At 39.0% G+C, this 20,041-nt stretch overlaps 1 pseudogene; it reads right to left on the bottom strand.

Annotated features, from left to right (window-relative positions):
• Positions 1 to 18,525: 18,525 nt before the first annotated feature.
• Positions 18,526 to 20,041, bottom strand: part of LOC140879296 (probable methyltransferase PMT28) — a 14,039-nt pseudogene continuing 12,523 nt past the window's right edge.

Raw genomic sequence — 20,041 nt, 5'->3', positions numbered from 1 at the left:
TCGCATTCTTCTAGGTTAAGGATGTCAAGGGCACTGCAATAGAAGAAAAGCCCTTGATAAACTTTCTATAGTATCCTGCCAAACCCAAGAAACTGCGAATCTCCAATGCATTCTTCGGAGTCCCCCAATTCTGCACTGCCTCTACCTTAGACTGATCCACTGCTATCCCGTCTCTAGAAACAACATGGCCAAGAAATGCCACCTGCTCAAGACAAAACACGCACTTGCTGAACTTCGCATACAGTTGATGCTCCCTCAAAGTCTGCAAAGCTGTCTGCAAGTGTTGTCCATGATCCTCGATGCTCCTCGAGTAAATCAATATATCATCAATAAACACTATGATATACTGATCTAGATACGGCTGAAATACACGGTTCATGAGATCCATGAATACCGCTGGAGCATTGGTCAACCCAAATGGAATCACCAAGAACTCGTAATGTCCATAACATTTCCGGAAAGCAGTCTTGAACACATCTGCATCTTTAATCCGCAATTGATGATAACCAGATCGCAGATCGATCTTGGAGAATATCGAGGCTCCCTGCAACTGATCGAATAAGTCCTCTATCCTTGGCAGTGGATACTTATTCTTCACTATAACCCTGTTGAGCTCTCCGTAGTCAATACACAATCTCATGCTGCCATCCTTCTTCTTCACGAATAATACTGGCGCTCCCCAAGGCAAAAAGCTAGGGCGAATAAAGCCTTTCTCCAATAATTCCTGAATCTGCTCCTTCAACTCTTTCATCTCGGTTGGAGCAAGTCGGTATGGTTCCTTAGAGATAGAACTCAATACTGAATTCCACCTCTCTCACTGGTGGAATTCCTGCAACGTCATCCGGAAAGACATCCGGAAATCATGAACAACATCTATATCTTGTAAAGATCTACTATCCGGTTCTTACGCTGTAACAACACTGGCCAGAAACCCCTGGAAACCTCGTCGCAATAATTTCCTCGCACGAACAAAGGAGATAATATTCAAAACACTGCTGCTTTGAGATGCAAAGAAAATAAACGAGTTGCCCTCAGCAGGTTTCACTGATATTATTCTCCGACGGAAATCAATCGAAGCTCCATTAACTTTCAGCCAGTCCATACCCAAAATCAAATCAAACCCGGTCATCCGCAAAACCACTAGATCAGCCTTGATGGAGTGTCCCTGTAGCTCTAAATCCAAACCTCTGATGATGTTAGTGGTAGTAAGAATCTGCCCAGACGGAATGGTGACATCATACCCTATGGTAACAACCTCATGTGTGATACCTATCCGTCTGATAAAATCCAGGGAGATAAACGAATGCGTGGCTCCTAAATCAAGAAACGCAAACATGGAGTTGCCCCCGACTAGAATTCTCCCTGCACGCAGAAAATCCCAACCATTGCATACCAAAACTTAAGTTACCCAAAGATAATTTACTAATAACCCCTTACTTCTAATCACAAGAAAACATAATTCTTACACTATTCATACAGATTGATAACCCAGATAACATGCCTTCGATAACCAAGACAATTAAATCATAAATTTTCGAAGTAAGAGATAGGATATACCAGTGATCAAGGAGGTATCTGGGTCTGCCTCCTCGGCCTGCATAAAAAACACCCTCCCAGTGGTGTTCCTCTTCCTTGGACAGCTAGCAGACATATGCCCGACTCCTTGCAATGATAGCAAACATTCGACCCAACCAGGCACTGGCCCGAATGCGGCCTCTGACACTTCGGACAAAGAGGAACTCCTCCAGGGTTAGGGGCCGCGTCCCTCTGCTGCTGCTGCTGGCGTCCCAGAGGCCTCTGCGGTGGTCTCTGTTGAATCGGGCCCTTGGATGGCCCAGTGAACTGCTTCTTCGCAGGGGGCTGCAAAGATGGTCGATGATACGCTGGCTGGAACGGCCTATTGCTCTGCTGCTCTCGCAGGATTTCCTTCCTGCCATCCTCAGATTGAAGAGCCCTACTCACTGCTGCCTCGTAGGTAGCCACATCCATCTTGCGTACATCATGCTTGATGTCCGCCCGAAGCCCATCAATAAACGACCTCATCTTCTCCCGAGCATCTCCCGCAATCAGGGGCACAAAGTAACACCCCCGCTCAAATTTCTTGATGTACTCGACTACTGACTTGTCTCCCTGTCGGAGACTCATGAAATCTCGAATCATCTGGCTACGTAAGTCCTCGGTAAAGTACTTGGCGAAAAACATCCGCCTAAAATCCTCCCAAGACAACGTCTCCAGGTTCACCCCTCGTACTGCGCCCTCCCACCAAAGGGCCGCATCATCCCTCATCATGTACACCGTACACCTCACCTTGTCTGCATCAGTCAAACCCATATAAGCAAAGATGCTCTCCAAGGAATGGATCCACCCCTCAGCAACGAGTGGATCGGTGGTGCCAGTGAACTCCTTCGGTCCCTTCTTCTGGAACCGCTCAGTGACACCCTCATCATGAGACAACCCAGGCCGTGTGGTCTGATGCTCTAATAGCCTGGTAATCCCCACCATCATATTAGCACTGGCCCTCTCCAATGCTGAAAGCTGCTCAAGTGGATGAGGTGGAGGTGGAGGTTGATCATCTCTACGGCGGGTAATTCGTCTAGAAGCCATACTGCATCACCACAATTTCTTCACGTAAATCGCAATGCATAACTAAGTATTTTAAAACTTTCTTAACCTAAACTCTTAAACCATAAACACATGCTCCTAGTAAAATATATTAAAACATTTAAAATTTACAGACCGGTAGTGTGGCTTCTGAGTTTCACGTAGCAAACTAGTCACCCTCCAAAGACCGTGCTCTGATACCAAATGAAACGACTCAATCTAATAAAATGCTAGAAATTTTTTTTAAAACATTTAAAAATACTCACCTGCACCATGTAAAAAATTATATGGTATATAATTATAAAAACATTAATATTAAAACATAAAATTTTTTAAAAAATATTTTTTTAATTAAAAAATATTATTAAAAAAAAATTATTTTTATATTCGGGTCGGGTCGGGAATCCCGTCGGGAAGAGTAGCCTATCCCAATCCCGATCCCGAAATTAATCGGGTCGGGAAAATTTTGGGACGGGATCGGGTTGGGAATCGGGACGGGTCGGGATTTATATAAAATTTTCCACCCCTAATGAATTGTATAAGTGGCACGTTGAGCAGATTAGATAAATCTTTTATGAGTGCTCAATAAGCTTGTATCTTTATGTATCTTGCTACTGTATATGTTGTATATATTTGTTTTCTAATTTTCTCTAACTCCTTTCTGAAGCTTTCATACATTTATATATGCATATTTGCAACGTTCATCTTTGTCATAAATGCATGTCTCCTTTTCCTCTAGATCTTCAATAATTATTTATGAGGACTTTAATGATGTTGCTCATTCTTCAATAAAAGTGTCTGGATCTTACAACAATCTTTTTTATATTTGAAATATGTCTTGAATAATTCATTTCCTCAACAGTCTTGATACTGGGACTAGATATGTGAAATGGTCTTGAACTGTATCAATATAATGTCCGACTGGACTGCTTAGAAATATTTCTTCATGTTCTGTCAAATACCAAAACATATCCCAATAGCCTACTTGCGGTGATACAAATCATGCATGGAAAAATCTGGCGCGTGCAGTCAGAGGAGATCATCCATCCTGACGCCCGGTCTCCACCCAAACAGTACATGAGATTTCAAGAAAAAGTGAAGAGGTGTCATTTGGAAATGCAGACTTGGAAGCCTCTTGAGATAAACACAATGATGCATTAATAATTTCCGCCACAATTTCTAACTTTTGGGTAAAAAAGATGCTAGTGGACTCTGGAAGTTCAGCGTATATCATTTTTTATGGGGCATTCCAGAAAATGGGAATCAGCAACACACAACAAATGCAAGTGAAAACTCATGTCGTCGGTTTTGTAGGAGATATAGTTGAAGCAGCGGGGGAACTCATGCTGCCACTTTCTCTAGGATCATATCCCTAATGAATGACCAAAATGGTGAAATTCTTAATTGTTAAGGCCTCTTCTCCTTACAATGTAATACTTGGACGTCCAAGATTGAATCTGTTTCAAGCAATAGCATCCACATATGAAATTTAAATTTCCAACTACTGACGAAATTGGTCAGGCAAACGGAGATATTCGGCTTGCGACGGAATATCATGCATCTATCCTACGGAACTCTACGGGAAGTCGTATATAGTCAGGTCCTTGTGAAGACTCATTGAAAGGAAAGAAGAAAAAGCTTGACTATGATATTGATGGAAACAAAATACACCTTATTGAGGGAGAATCAGAAGAGCAAGAGAGAATTAAGGCCACAGAAACCCTCAAATATATAGAGATAGTGCCAGGAGATCCAAATAAAATCCTAAATATCGGATCAGATTTGCCAGTTGAAGAGGAAAATGCTTTGACGAACTTTTTGTAGCATAATTTTGATGTCTTTACTTGGGGTGATGAGGCCTTACCAGGTATACCTCCAGAACTTGCACTACGTCATATTAATGTGGACCCACGAATGAAACCAGTCAAGTAGAAAAAAAGATCTTTCGGTCCAGACAAAAACAAACATATCGTTGCAAAGGTTGAAAAGTTTTTAACATCGAAATATATCAGATTGGTTTCGTATCCAGAATGGCTTGAAAATGTCGTATTCTTCCCAAAACCCGGAGGAAAGTGGCATTTTTGAATATATTATACCAATTTAAATAAAGCTTGTCCAGAATATCTTTTCATGTTTCCTCGCATAGACATCTTTGTCGATTCGACTACAGGCTGCAAGATACTTAGATTCCTTGATGCGTACCAAGGGTACAATCAAATAGGCCTAACCACCAATATCAAGAAAAATCAAGTTTTATCCCTGATCGCGGAATATATTGCTATGATGTAATGCCCTTTGGACTCAAGAATTTCGGAGCCACATATCAGCGATTGGTCAACAAAATGTTTGCAAACTTAATTGGACGAAACATGGAGGTATACATAGATGACAAGCTAGTTAAGAGAATCCATGCAAACAAACATGTGGAGGACCTTTCAGAGTGTTTTGAAATATTGAGAAAGTATTAGATGAAACTAAATCCCAAAAAATTCTCTTTCGACATGCGATGTGGAAATTTTTTGGGTTACATGGTTTCACAAAGAGGCATAGAGGTGAATCTCAAAAAGATCAAAGTTGTTCTAGGCATGACACCCCCACAAAGCATGAAAGGAATACAATAATTGACCGGAAGAATAACGGCTTTAAACCGCTTCAATTCTAGATCTGGAGACAAATGCTTGCCATTCTTCAAGGTGTTATGAAAAGGAAAGAGATTCCAATGGACTGAAGCATGCCAGCAAGCCTTTGAAGATTTGAAAATTTATTTATCAACACCACCACTCCTGACCAAACCTCATGAAGGAGATACTTTTGTTGAAGAAGGAAGAGAGTAGTTAGGGATGTAATAGTGGTTGAAGAAGGAAGAGAGAACAAACTTGTGTATTACACAAGCCGGACGTTGTAAGGGGCAGAGATTCGGTATACCAGCATATAAAAGCTGGCATTCATTAGCTTTAGTGACTGCAACAAGAAAGTTATGTCCCTACTTTCAATCTCATTAAGTGGTGGTTCTAACCAATCATCTGCTCAAGAAAGTGCTCGTCGGGCCGGAGTCATCTGGTAGAATGGTTAAATGGGCCGTCGAATTGAGTGAGTATGGAATTGAGTTCCAACATCACCCGACTATTAAAGCACAAGTTCTTGAAGATTTTCTCGTTGAGATGAGAACTGATGATGCAGAATCCTTAGCGCCAACCATGGACACTTTATGTATATGGATCCTCCACATTACATGGAAGTGAAGCCGGAATTATGCTAGAAATCCCCTAGCAAGACAAGTTCCAATACACTGTCAAATTTCAATTCCCTGCATCAAACTGTAAGATCCAATAGTCCATTAAACCAATCATGAGGATTTAAAATGTTTTAATTAATTTTTATGATTATATGTATTTTATTTAGGAGTGTTAAAAGTTATGATCTGTTATGCCGATGTTTTATTATTTTCATGTTAGTTTAATGTTGTCCAGGTATAGAATGACTTCCGGAGACCAAAGGAATCGAAGTTAGTCTACGAACGAAGTGTAAGAAAACTTTCAAGTTATAATGTTTATTGTGCAGACTTTTCATACAAAAGTTGTGTGTAACTTTTATTTTAAAAGTTGGAGTGGGGAAAAGCTTAAAGAATATTATTTTAGTTAGCAGGCTAGCTTATGGCCCATTACCCAAAAGTCGTTGCGTCAAACTTTTCTCTCCTCTACCTCTAATCTTCATGCCGCCTTCCCTTCTCCCTTACACCATTCGAAAATCTGCCTCCACCCCTAGCAAGAAGAAGTTCGGTCATCGTTTGTTTGTAGGGCTAACTTGCACCCGAGGTCAATGATTTCTCCATATCGGCAATCAAAGGCAAGTTTTTAATGTTTTGAAACCATCATTAAAGAATATAGGTATTTTTATATGAAAATTATACTTTTTGATGTGTAAGTTATGTATATTGCATTGATTCTATGTGATTTTTCGGAGAGAATGATGTAGAATTGGGATACGTGTATCGTTCTTGACGTTTTTAGAAAATATTTTGATGTTGTATGTGTTCTTGTCGTAGAAATATGGGAATGGTACTCTGGCTTGAACCCCGGAGAGGCCCTTCCAAAAACTGAAAGTTTAAGCAGCCAAGGTCGAGATGAGAGGCATATTGGCCAAGGCCAGTATTGCTTCATATGCTTGTTGTACAACGACCGTGATCACGAGAACCCAATGTGTTCATAAATGGTGGCTAACACAATTGCATGTATTTCATCACCCAAAAATGAATAATTTTATGATATATGATTTATGCATGATGTTTTTATTTAGTCAAGATCATGTTTTTACGTTTTAATTTTGAAATAGCTTTGAATGTAAGTTTTTTGCTGAGTCGTTAGACTCACTATACTTAAATGATGTAGGTGATGAGGATATTAATGTTGTTATCGACGAGTATGTTGAGGTACAAGAAACGGAGTAGCCGGTACGGCAAAGGACGATGCAAAAACGCGCTGTTAGAGAGATCTTTATATTTTTGTGTGCATCTTGAAAGTTTAGTTGAAGGGAAAACTATTTATTTTTTTTGGGCTTGATGGAAAACTTCTGCGAACGATTTTAGTACTGTTGTTTGATACACAATTCCATTAAATAAAAATTTCTATTTTTCCGCATTTTCTTAAGTATTTTAAGATGTTATTTCAGTAGCGTCCTTGTGTTTCGGGGACGTTACAGCTTGGTATCAGAGTGGTTAGTTCTGTAATACAGTGCGTGCATATATTCTCGCCACGACTCGGATGCTTCGTCTTCATGTCTGTAAGTTTTAAAGTTTCAAGTGATAAAATGTTATATAGCATTTTAAATTTATGATGTATGCATGTTAAAGGTTATGTTTTCTATGTAAAAGTCGTGACTGAGTGTGTGGATGATGTTGGACATCAGGACTATGACTACTCAGAGAGGACAGAACAACAACGATGGCAATGATCAGAGCAATTTGAATAATAAGAATAATTAGTTTTTTACGGGTCTAGCCGCAATTCTACAGGAATAGAATCGTGATCAAGGGGAGCAGATCCAGCAGTTGCTTCAGGCTTAAACGGCCAATACAGGAAATAACTGCACTGTAGCAATCACGAACCCCATATTCAAGCTGTTCAAGAATTTGGGGCCAAGTAAATTCAAGGGATCATCTAATCTGATTGTGGAAGAGGAGTGGATCGGGTTGTTGGAGACCATATTTGAATTCATGCAGCTAACAGACACAGATAGATTAAGGTGTGCTACCTTTATGTTCTGGGACGATGCCCGTATTTTGTGGCAAGGAGCCCGGTCTGATGTGAAACTGACCACACTGACGTGGAATGGGTTCAAGGATTTGTTTTATGGGTAGTACTTCACTGTGAGTACCAAGAACCGGTTGGCAATGGAGTTCTTGGAGCTTCGTTAGGGGAGCATGGGCATAGCGGAGTATGTCAAGAATTTTGAACGGGGGCGGTACTTTGTGCCCTTGATTTCTGAGAGACCAGAAGAGGATTTGAAACATTTTATGGAGGGTCTGCATGCCTCTATTGGTCGTGATGTCCAATTAAGTGGGGCTACAACTTATAGGGAGGCTATGGATCAAATGATGCTAGCGGAGAAGGACAAAAATGATATCATAAAGGAGGCTCAGGGAAAGAGGGCTAGCTACCAAGGCCATGACCAGCATGCGATTGGGACAAAGAGGCCGTATCAGTCTATGTCTCAGAGGAGGCTGCAACAACAACATTTATCGATTCAGCCTAAGCCTCAAAGGCAATGACCAGCAATCGGTGGTGCTCCCAGGACTAACATCAGGGCTGCATGTCAAAAGTGTGGAAGGTTCCACCCAGACCAATGTATAATGGGATCTAGTGTCTGCTTTCTTTGAAAGAATCCGGGACATTTCGTGAAGGATTGTCCCCACTCTAGGGAGCCAATTAAGGGACGAGTTTTTTCCATGAAGCAGGAGAAGGTGGATACAGACTCTTCTATTGTCACTGGTATAATTATTAATTGTTGGTTTTCCTGTTTGTGCTTTGATTGATTTGGGTTCTACGCATTATTTTATGTATGTGAACATTGTGGCTAAGTTGGGGGTAGTACTAGATCAGTTGATTTTGGGGCTTAATGTTTTTTTACCTTCAGGGGAAGAATTGAGGAGTAACAGTGTTGTGAGAAACTATAAAATTTAGATGCAGGGTCACAAACTATGTGCAGATTTTATTGTGCTGGGTATGACAGATTTTGACGTAATTTTGGGTTGGACTGGTTGTCCCAACACGGGGCTACCATTGACTGCAAGAAGAGAACAATCACATTGAAACCGCAAGGGGGGTGAGGCGTTTGTGTTCTATGATACACCAAGGCCGACTTTACCTCATATGATTTCAGCAAGTAAGGCTTGGCAGTTGTTGAGAAAGGGGTGTTTAGGCATCCTAGCGAGTATCTCTTGAGAAGTAGATTTTCCTTGATCGAAGTTAGAAGAGGTAGAATTAGTGAGGGAGTTCCCAGAGGTGTTCCCAGATGACGTTGTGGGATTACCTCCAGCTAGGGAAGTGGAGTTTGGAATTGAGTTAGTAATTGGTACTACGCCGGTTTCTAAGCTATCGTATAGATTGGCACCGACCGAAATGAAAGAGTTAAAAGATAAGTAGGAAGAACTGCTAGACAAAGGGTTCATCAAATCGAGTGTGTCACCCTTGGGTGCACCAGTATTTTTTGTTCCCAAGAAAGATGGGTCGATGAGGTTGTGCATTGATTACAGAGAGCTGAACCGACTCACAGTGAAGAACAAGTATCTACTACCGAGAATAGATGATTTGTTCGATCAGTTTCAAGGGGCGGTGGTGTTCTCCAAAATTGATTTGAGATCAAGCTTCCATCAGTTGAAGGTGAAAGATGGAGATATCCAGAAAACGGCTTTCAGAACTCGTTAAGGTCAATATGAGTTTTTGGTTATGACATTTGGGTTGACGAATGTACTGGCAGCGTTCATGGATTTGATGAACCGAGTGTTTCAGCCTTTCTTGGACCAGTTTGTCATAGTCTTCATATATGAAATATTGGTCTACTCTCGTAGTTGGGATAAGCATCGTCAACATCTAACTAAAATATTGCAGACTTTGAAGAAGAATCAACTGTATGCGAATTTCAAAAAGTGTGATTTTTGGTTGGAGCAAATCATATTTTTGGGTCACATAGTCTCGAGTAAGGGGAATGAAGTTGATCCAGCTAATGTGGAAGCGATTTGGAATTGGTTGCTTCGAAGAATGCTACAAAGATTTGGATTTTCTAGGGTCTTGCAAGTTACTACCGGAGGTTTATTAAGGATTTATTCAAGATAGCTCTACCATTGACGTCATTGACCAGGAAGGGTGTGAAGTTCGAGTGGTCAGACGAGTGCGAGGAGAGTTTCATTAAACTAAAGGAGAGATTGATGACATCGCCAGTGCTAGAAATTTCGGAAGGCACATGTCGATTTGTGGTTTATACAGATGCTTCTAAGAATTTATTGGGGGCAGCCTTGATGCAAGATTACAAAGTGATAGCTTATGCATCACGACACTAAAAGTTCATGAGAGAAACTACCCGACTCATGATCTAGAGTTGGAAGCAGTGGTGTTCGCACTAAATTTGTGGAGACAATATCTTTATGGTATGAAATGTCAGATTTTCACTGACCACAAGATTCTTAAGTACTTATTCACCTAGAAGAAGTTGAATATGACGGAGAGGAGATGATTGGAGTTGGTTAAGGACTACGACTACGGCATTAGCTACCATCCGGGTAAGGCTAATGTGGTGGCAGATTCTTTGAGTCGCAAGTCTGAGACTTTGAACCAATTGACAACACAACAGGAATTGATTGCAGAATTTTAGAGATTGAGTTTGGAATTAGTTGAACCTAGGGAGTTGGGAAGCTTGGCATCTTTATCAATAGTGCCGAATTTGATTGACAGAATTCGAACTGGCCAAGTGTTGGATCAGCAGTTGATCAAGTGAAAAAGCAGAGATGAGGCTAAGGGTAATACCTTTTACACAGTGAAGGATGGGATCGTGCAGTACAAGGTTAGAATGTGGGTGCCAGCAATTGACTCATTGAGGGAAGATGTGATTACTGAGGCTCATACTTCTCCGTATTCCATTCACCCTGGGAGTATAAAGATGTTCAAGGATCTGTAGTTGTAGTTTTGGTGGCCATGCATGAATAAAGACATTGTTAAGCTCGTAAACGAGTGTTAACATGTCAGCATGTTAAAGAGGAGTATCAGAGTCCAACAATTCTTCTGAAACCACTTCCGATTCCCACGTGGAAGTAGGAGGATGTCACCATGGATTTCGTGGTAGGATTGCCGGTTACACCACAAAATATGAACTTTATTTGGGTGATAGTTGACAAATTGACGAAGTCAGATCATTTTTCTACCGTTTAGGACTACTTTCTCGATGAATCAGTATGCAGAATTGTACATTCAAGGGATAGTCAGATTACATGGGGTATAGACCCTGGATTTACTTCGGGGTTTTGGGTGAGTTTGCACTGTGGGTTAGGTACTAAGTGGGCTTTCAGTACATCATTTCACCCACAGACATATGGGCAGTCAGAGAGAGTTATCTAGATTCTTGAGTATATGCTAAGAGCTTGTGTAATCGATTTTAGAGGTAGTTGGGAGTCGAATTTGCCTCATCTACAATAACAGTTACCAAGAGACGATTGGTATGGTTCCATATGAAGCCTTGTATGGGAAGAAGTGTAAAACTCCTTTGCATTGGGATGAGGTTGGATCTAGTATCCTCGATCAGAGATAGAATGCAGAAAACCCAAAGTCGTCAGAAAATCTATGCCGTTCAGCGACGTATAAGTTGAAGTTAAAGGTTGGAGATCATGTTTTTCTGAAGGTGTCACCTTTGAAGGGATTAATGAGGTTTGGAAAGAAAGGGAAGCTGAGTCCGAGATACATATGACCTTTCGAGATTCTAGAGAAAGGTGGGGCTCGATCTTACCGAGTTGCCTTACCTCCAAATATATCGAATGTACACAACGTGTTCCAAATATCCATGTTGAGGAAATATGTCTCGAACACATCCCATGTGGTTCATCATGAACCAGACCATTGGACACCAAACTTGTCTTATGAGAATATGTCTGTTCAAATCTTGGACCAACAAGTCACAAAGTTGAGAAACCAAGAAATCGGAATGGTTAAGGTTTTGTGGCGTAATCAGTTGGTAGAGAAAGCTACGTGGGAGACTGAGGATGATATGCGTAGTTGCTATCCAGAGCTGTTTGGTAAGTCAAATTTTGAGGACGAAATTCTTTTAAGGAAGGTAGATTGTAAGGTCTATTAGTCCACTAACCCTCTCACGAGGATTTAAAATGTTTTAATTAAATTTTTTTATAATTATATGTATTTTATTTAGGAGTGTTAAAAAGTTATTATATGTTATGCCAATGTTTTATTATTTTCATGTTATTTTAATGTTTTCCAGGTATGGAATGATTTACGGAGACCAAAGGAGTCGAGGTTTGCCTACGAATGTAGTGTAAGAAAAATTTTAAGTTAAATGTTTTGGTTCTGCATACTTTTAATACAAAAGATGTAACTTTTTTTTTAAAAGTCGGAGTGGAGAAAGCCTTAAAGAATATAAAATCAACGGGCCATCTTTCGGCCCATTAGTATACCCCAAAGTAGTTGCGTCAAACTTTTCTCTCCTCTTCCTCTCCCCTTCATGCCGCCTTTCCTTATCCCCTACCCCATTCAAAAATCTATGTCCACCCATAGCAAGAAGAGGTTTGGTCATCCTTCGTTCGTAGGGATAACTCGCACCCGAGTTCAAGGATTTCTCCATACCAACAATCAAAGACTAGCTTTTAATGTTTTGAAACCACAATTCAAGAATATATGTATTTTTTAATGAAAATTCTACTTGTTGATGTGTAAGTTATGTATGTTGCATTGATTTGAAGAGCATGATGTATAATTGTGATACATGTATCGTTCTTGACGTTTTAGAAAAGATTTTTTGAGATTTGGTGAGAAAACATGTTTGAATCTAAGAATTTTTTCGTGTTGAGTTATGTTGATGCATTTTTGGGTTCAAATACTTTGAGAATGAATCGTTATATGAGTTTATGTCATGTTTTTAATCTGTTCCTTGTCAGAAATTGATGTTTAAATGTTTGAGTGCGTATTAAATTATTTAAAAATGAAGGAGATGTGTTTAGTACCCTTCCTGAACCTGCCTGTGTGCACAGGCAGTGCGCTTTAGGCTGGAGCGCGCAAAAATGCATACTCCAGCGCACCCAATCAGGCTGGAGCCTGCATATTTTCAAGCTCGAGCTTGATCTATCAGGCTGGAGCCTGCAGTATTGCATTCTCTAGCCCGTAGTGTTCTTTTCCAAATTTTCAACACGTGTTTTTGACGTTAAAAAATTCATGTTTATGATCTTTTAAGGTGTTTTAAGTATTTTTAAGAGTTCTTATGCAAAAAGTTTTAAGTTTTGATGCAAAAAACGAAAAGAACGATTCACATGGATCGATTTAGCTATGTTTTGTACTTACATGTAATTTTTCATCACGAAAGTTATGTTCATTATGGAAGCATAAAGTTTTACGAATGTAAAGTTGTTGAACTCATTTTTTTTTCAATAGCATGCATGATTTTTAAGCAAGAAAAGATTCAAAGGCATGAAATGTTTATGAACGTTTATGAGAAGTTCAAGTATGATGATGATGTTACATGACAATGATGAAGTATGATGATGAATGATGATGCATGAAAAATATTTTGATGTTGTATGTATTCTTGTGGTAGCAGTACAGGATTGGTACTCCGGATTGAGCCCCGGAGAGGCCCTTCCAAAGAATGAATGTTTAAGCGGCCAAGGAGAGATGAGAGGCATATTGGCCAAGGTCAGTATTGATTCATATGCTTGTTGTACAACGACCGTGATGTAGTGACCCTAACCCGAATGCACTACTAATCAGAGTTTTAAGCTTAAATAAGCATGCAATAAACGATAATTAGAGATAAGCTACGAAAACCAAATAAATATTGGTCTGACAGAATACAACCTGTAAAACAAATCCAATTATCCAACTCAATTGAATTAGAATCTATATATAACCTAGTTACTACTCCTGTATCTCTGCTTGGTCACCACATAAATCCCAAGTCCTGGTGGAACACTTGCAACTGTCTCGACGAGTAGGGTGTCCAAAAAAACAGAAAACACTGGACGTGAGCATTAAAGCACAGTACGAGAGTACGAATATACACACGCTATGAATGCAAATGCAAGTGTAGGGTACTAGAAATCTATCCAGAAAACTGCTCAGTCAAAGATGTCATGGTATGTAGCACGCTGGACCATCGCATCAGGAGGTGGCTCCCATACCATAAAACTGTGGATATATCCGGATCAAAGTCCATGAAATCCATCAACTAAAAATATGGGGCTGAGCGACCCATCTACCAGTAATATAAATAAGATAACATGCTCAACATGACATGCATGCAGCATAATATCTGTGTCATAATAATGCACACATAACCAATGCCACATATTACATGCAAACATAGATTATGTATATTATACCAGGCTATCTCGGATAATACGTCCGTACCTCAATGATATACTCCTAGATGCCACATATCTACATTCCAACACTGAAATAAAAAATATCCATGCATCACTAATCATGCTCTAAAAGCATTAAGTAAGCTATTAAATACTCCCTAATATTTTCAGACAACTCGGACCATACCTGCGTCCGTCATGAGCCCACTGATGGTGATAGCCCCAAAACTTGGGCACAACTCCGCTACAACTTTGGCAGCGCTTCGTCGCCTCTTTTCCCTTAAATAGAATGTTCAAAAAGCCCTAAAACTAGCTAGAAAGAGAGAGAAAGAGGGAATGGTGCGATTTGAAATGAGGGCTCTCAACCTCTATTTATAGACGGAGTTCGGAGCATCCGATCCCTGCGATCGGATCATCCGATCTCCCCAATCAACCCCTCCAAACACGTGTCCTTGCTATGACATCACTGTTTACGTAATATGTTTGGATCTTCCGACCTAATCCTTCGGATCGTCCGAACTCCTACAGCTGACCAATCAAATCTCGATTCTTATCTTATCTAATTCAATGGAGATTGGATCGTCCGATCTCCTCGGACCCTCCGATCTCAAACAATGCTTCCGAACTCGCAATGCTCTGGATCTTCCAATCCACCCGAGAGCTTGAACTCCTCCGGATCATTTTTGAGTGTTTTGAATCCATTTTTGAACTCTTTAAACTTATTTGAGAATCCCTTAATCATGTTTCCCAATATAAACATAATTATGCCACTAATCAATGACTATTTATTAATTTAGGATTTGGGTTACTACACTCTCCCTCCCCTCCCCCCCCAAAAAAAAAAAAAAAGATTTCATCACTGAAATCCAGGGCAATCCTGAGAATGTAATGCATAACACAACTTATCACATTTACCGATAGCTCCGGTCTAATCAAACATTTGATCGAATAGCTTTCAACCACTTAGACCCCACTTAAACATGCATGGTTGATCCCTCACTGAAAAACATCAAATATCAAATGACAATCTTAGAACTTAACCTCGGTTCTAACTCCATGCTTGCTATCGAGAACCCCAAGCTAGCGTTGAAATCAATTTCCTGACAACTATCTACTAACTGCAATTCCATAATCCACTGGAATTTTGAACAACACAATTATAAAAAATTCTAATCATTCGGCAACTTCAATGACAATCTAACATATCACCCAGAAAATTACGTCAAGATTTCTGCACAATTACTATAATTATGCAATCTCTGAGACTCCAAAAGATCTTCAATTACTGTTGATTATCACAATAACTGCTAACTAGCTATTAACACGATCCCTCTGATATATAACTCAAATATCACGAGGTTTCTATAGTCTTCTGACTACCCACCGGATACTAACTCTAACTGAAACAACAACACTGATTGTGAATCTTAATAATGACATTTTTTTGCTAAGACCGTAACTTATCATCAGCTATCTTCCAGATACGCACAATCCCTTCCAGTATCATTCGTCCGCATCAATGAGAAGACAGGATACATGTACACTGTATCTCTAACTTTCCTGACACTTTCATCGCATGGTGACCACATCGTGCACACCACTCTTTCTTATCTGAAAACTTCAGATTACCTTTCTAGTGGCATGATTACAATCCTATGGTATACTTGAACTGATTACAACCAGTCCTGATCCTAATATTGGAATCTCACTTCTAGAGATATCATCCAATTGATTTTAATGGTCATTCTGCCACGGATAATAACAAAATCCTGAAAATTTCCTAGAATCAAAGTACGTACTTTCAGTACTTATCCTGTCCGATGCAGTATAACATTCCCAAAAAGGAGACCAACTTATGGAAATGGATAGTAAACTCTTTTCCGACCCCAAAACATATTGCGACAACGTCGTTGTCCACAACTGGTTGCGATCAGTCGTATCGCGCCCAAATTACCAGACTCGACTCAAATAAATAAAATATGCAGTAGTGAGAGTAGGGATCGTTCCCACGAGAAAAGTGAAATTTATTTTATTTTAAAATAAAATAAAGGGGGTTTTGAGTTTTGAATTAACTACTAAAAAGTAACAACGCTTAAATTCAAATTTTATCACTAACATGCAAGATTGAAAATTATACTAAAGAAATCAATTAAAAACAAGCTTTGGTATCGGTCGACTACACCCTTGAAATCATTCATTCGATCATTGATTATCTAAAAATAAGTAATTCTATCGAATATTCATCATTGGAAATTATATTTTTGTTTTACCTTAATCTTAGTTAACTAGACACAAGCGTTCTAAATTAACCCTTACCAATGAATCAACCCAATACAAGCGATTAGATTTAATTCCAAGGCATCATACAAACTAGTAAAACTGATGAATCTAGACAACACATACACAAGCGAATGTATTTAATCTAGTCAATTGTTGTTCCTAAAATTTAATAAACTCACAAGCGGATGATTATTAATTGAAGTTGCTTCACAAATCAGATGATTCAAACAATTACAGATTTGAATTCTAATTTAGCAGTACTTTGTATGAAAAATCATTAGTAATTCCTGCCAACAATCAAACACACATGCATGGCAATCAAATCCAAACAACTCTTGATACTCAATTAGAATTAAACAATGAAACTGAATCTCACAAATAAACAAACTCAAGGGTTCGTCTTCCTCAACCAAGTATTAAACTTAGCCAACAATATTCATGAATTCTCTAGAAAAATTCATGAAATAAAATTAAATCTAAGTAAAAAAGAAAAGAAACCTAGCCGCCAAAATGTTCTCCACGTTCTATGCCTCCAAGTCTGATAAAAGATACTGAAAATCGGAATTAAAAGTCTTAAATATAGACTAGAGTCCACAAAATAAAAATTTCCTTTTTATGATTTTTTTTCCCAAACTGCGCCGCCGGCTCGATCCGCTGAAGTTGACGGAACGAGCCAGAATTTCTCTGTCAAAATTTTCCTCAATTTTTCTCTTCTGGCCGCTCATTTTTTTTCCAGCGCGCAACGTTTTTAAACATTTTATATCTCGAGATCTAGCCATCGGATTGAGCTAAAATTTGGACAGCTACTTTAAAACATCATGAAATTTATTTTGAACGATGGAGATTGGATTTGAAGCTCTCTAAAATTAAAAATGAGTTTTTGATCATTGCTGCTTCGTAATTCATTCTTGTGCAATAGCTTTTTCCATCTTCCTCTCAAATTCATCTACCTTTTGCTCATTCTCCTTCTTCTCATAAATCCAACCAAAAACAATAATTAAGAACTATAAAATGAATTAAAGCAATGCAAATTCTCCTAATTATATCAATTTACTCAAATAACCATAATAAATTATCACCACATCAAATTCCCCCATACTTAAACCTTGCTCGCCCTCGAACAACACAAAATCAAAAATACATTCAAGCTCATGATCCATAATGAAGAATAACCATGATTTACACATTTTTACCTCAAGAATTAACTCAATTCATGATCAAGAAAGGCGTTAAAATGCTAACAACGGAACAAGTTCAATATCCAGACATTTCAACTAGAGATATAGCCCCGAACGTGTGTGTGTGTATGGTCATTAGCAAGTTTCATGCACACTCCACAGATCCATTCAATGCAAAACCCCACAATAGCTCAAGTTGCACACCAACAAATCAAATTAAACTATTGAGAAGTTTTATAGTTTTTTCACCTATCCGAGTAATTGCACTCGGTTATCCTCAACTCCATACATTCTCCTCCATATTTAGCTCTTGGAATTTGTAGGACTAGAATTTCAATCCTTATTCCAATTCCTCTCCTCATCTTACTAACTCCATTCTTTGCTTTCTTTTATTTTTTTGCGATTAAGCTCAAAAGGGTGGTTGATAGGCTAGCGACTTCTTAAGACTATCACAAGGCTCACACGACCTTTACTATGTCATATACAATTCACAAGCCATGACTCATGCGTTGCCAAATAATATTCAAGAACCATATCAAAGTCTAATTTGCATTGGAGATCAAAATGTTCCAAGGTTAGACAAATCATTTATTTTTCAAAAGCATGCATGTCATCAATTAGATATCATCATGGGCTAGTGATTTTCAACAGTCAAAATTCATCACAAACTATGAGCTCTAAATTTTTTTTTCCTCATAAAAAATGGCTAAATTCTCTCAATGACTGGCTAAGTCCCTCTCCCCCATACTTAAAATCTTACATTGTCCCCAATGTAAGAAAAAAATGAAAAACAAAAATAAATAAATACTAAGAATGAAAAGAAATACTCCCATTGGGTTGTCTCCCAAGAAGCTCCTTTGTTTACAGTCGTCGGCCCGACTGTATGCTTCAGATCCCTCATGGAGGTTCATATCTGGTTCCCTTGTCCACCTTCACCCACTTGAACAATTTTGTAGTTATTTTCTGTCTATGCTTGTTCTTCTTTGATTTTTTGCTGGTCCCCGTCTCTTGACTATGTTTCCCTTTCCCAATTGGTATTCCTATTGCTTTATCTGGAGGAAGTTTTGACTCAGTTTTAGGTACCTGCAAGTCATAAAGAAAAATTTTATCATGAAAATTCTCAACAAGTTTCGCCATCACTTCCTTCAACTTACCCCTTTCACAACTTTCTTATGTTCTAGTGACGAGTGATTATTGACATCCATATGGTTAACAACACTTTCACAACCAGGAATTTTCAGAGTATCAAAAATATGAAACTTAACAATCTCCTCATCAAACTCTATAGTGAGAGTGTCATTGTTAATATCTTATGATAGATTTTGAAGTTTTCAAAAATGGTCTTCCTAGCAAAATTGGACTATTCAAATCATTGTTTTTTATGTCAAGAACATAAAAATCAGCAAGAAAGACCAAATTACCAACTTGCACAAAAACATCTTCTAACACACCCCTAGGATGAATAGTAGATCTATCAGTCATCTGGATAACAATTTCAGTTTCATTCAAAGGTCCTAGTTTTAAAGTAGCATAAAAACAGTTTGGCATGACATTGATCGATGCTCCTAGATCTAACATGGTCGTCTCAAGCTGAACATCTTCTATTTTACAAGGAATCGAAAACATACGTTGATGCCTTGAATTTTTGTGAGTACGTTTCTTTGAATGATAGCAGAGACCTGTTCTCCCAAATTCAACTTTTCTGAAACCCCTTCAGTTTGTGTTTTCTCTTCACAGTAACATAATTTCTTCTTAAAAACTTTAGCCATTAGCGAGGTACTTTGCTATTAATAGCATCTAACAATGGAATATCTGGACCTCACATCTACAAAAAAAAACCTTCATTACAAACCCTTGATATCTTTCATCACTTCCTAAGACTCTTTCAATGCAAGGGAAAAAGGGGCTACATAGGGTTTACAACAACACTCAGAAAGAGGAGGAAATTTACCTCTTGGTGCTTCTTCGTGATTAAGCTCAGTCTCCTCTACCTTGGATTTCTCCTCATCTTCGTTCTGTACTGGCTCTTTCACCTCTTCTTCATGAACCTTCAACTCTCTTCCACCCCTCAAGGTGATTGCACTCACATTCTCCTTGGGATTCACAACTATCTGTGATGGTAAGCTGCTAGAATTTTTTGCCTCCAACCTGTTAATGGCGGTTGCCAACTGCCCCACCTGGGTGTTCAAGTGTTGGATACTTGCTCGAGTTTCCTATTGAAAATTCAAAGTGTTAGTTGCAAGATCCTTAACTATATTTTCTAGAAACTCACCAGGCGTTGGAATTTGAAGACTTTGTGGTGGAGGATATGATGGCCTATATGCTTGATTATTTGGTTGCATGTGAAGTGCAGGCTGATTCACCGGAGGGTTTCCATATCTAAGATTGGGATGATCCTTCCAACCTGGATTGT

The sequence above is a fragment of the Henckelia pumila genome, chromosome 2, assembly GCF_033568475.1.
Source record: "Henckelia pumila isolate YLH828 chromosome 2, ASM3356847v2, whole genome shotgun sequence".
NCBI classification, from domain to species: Eukaryota; Viridiplantae; Streptophyta; class Magnoliopsida; order Lamiales; family Gesneriaceae; genus Henckelia; species Henckelia pumila.
The sequence above is the reverse complement of the archived record's forward strand: the minus strand, read 5'-3'. Positions and strand labels throughout refer to the sequence as shown.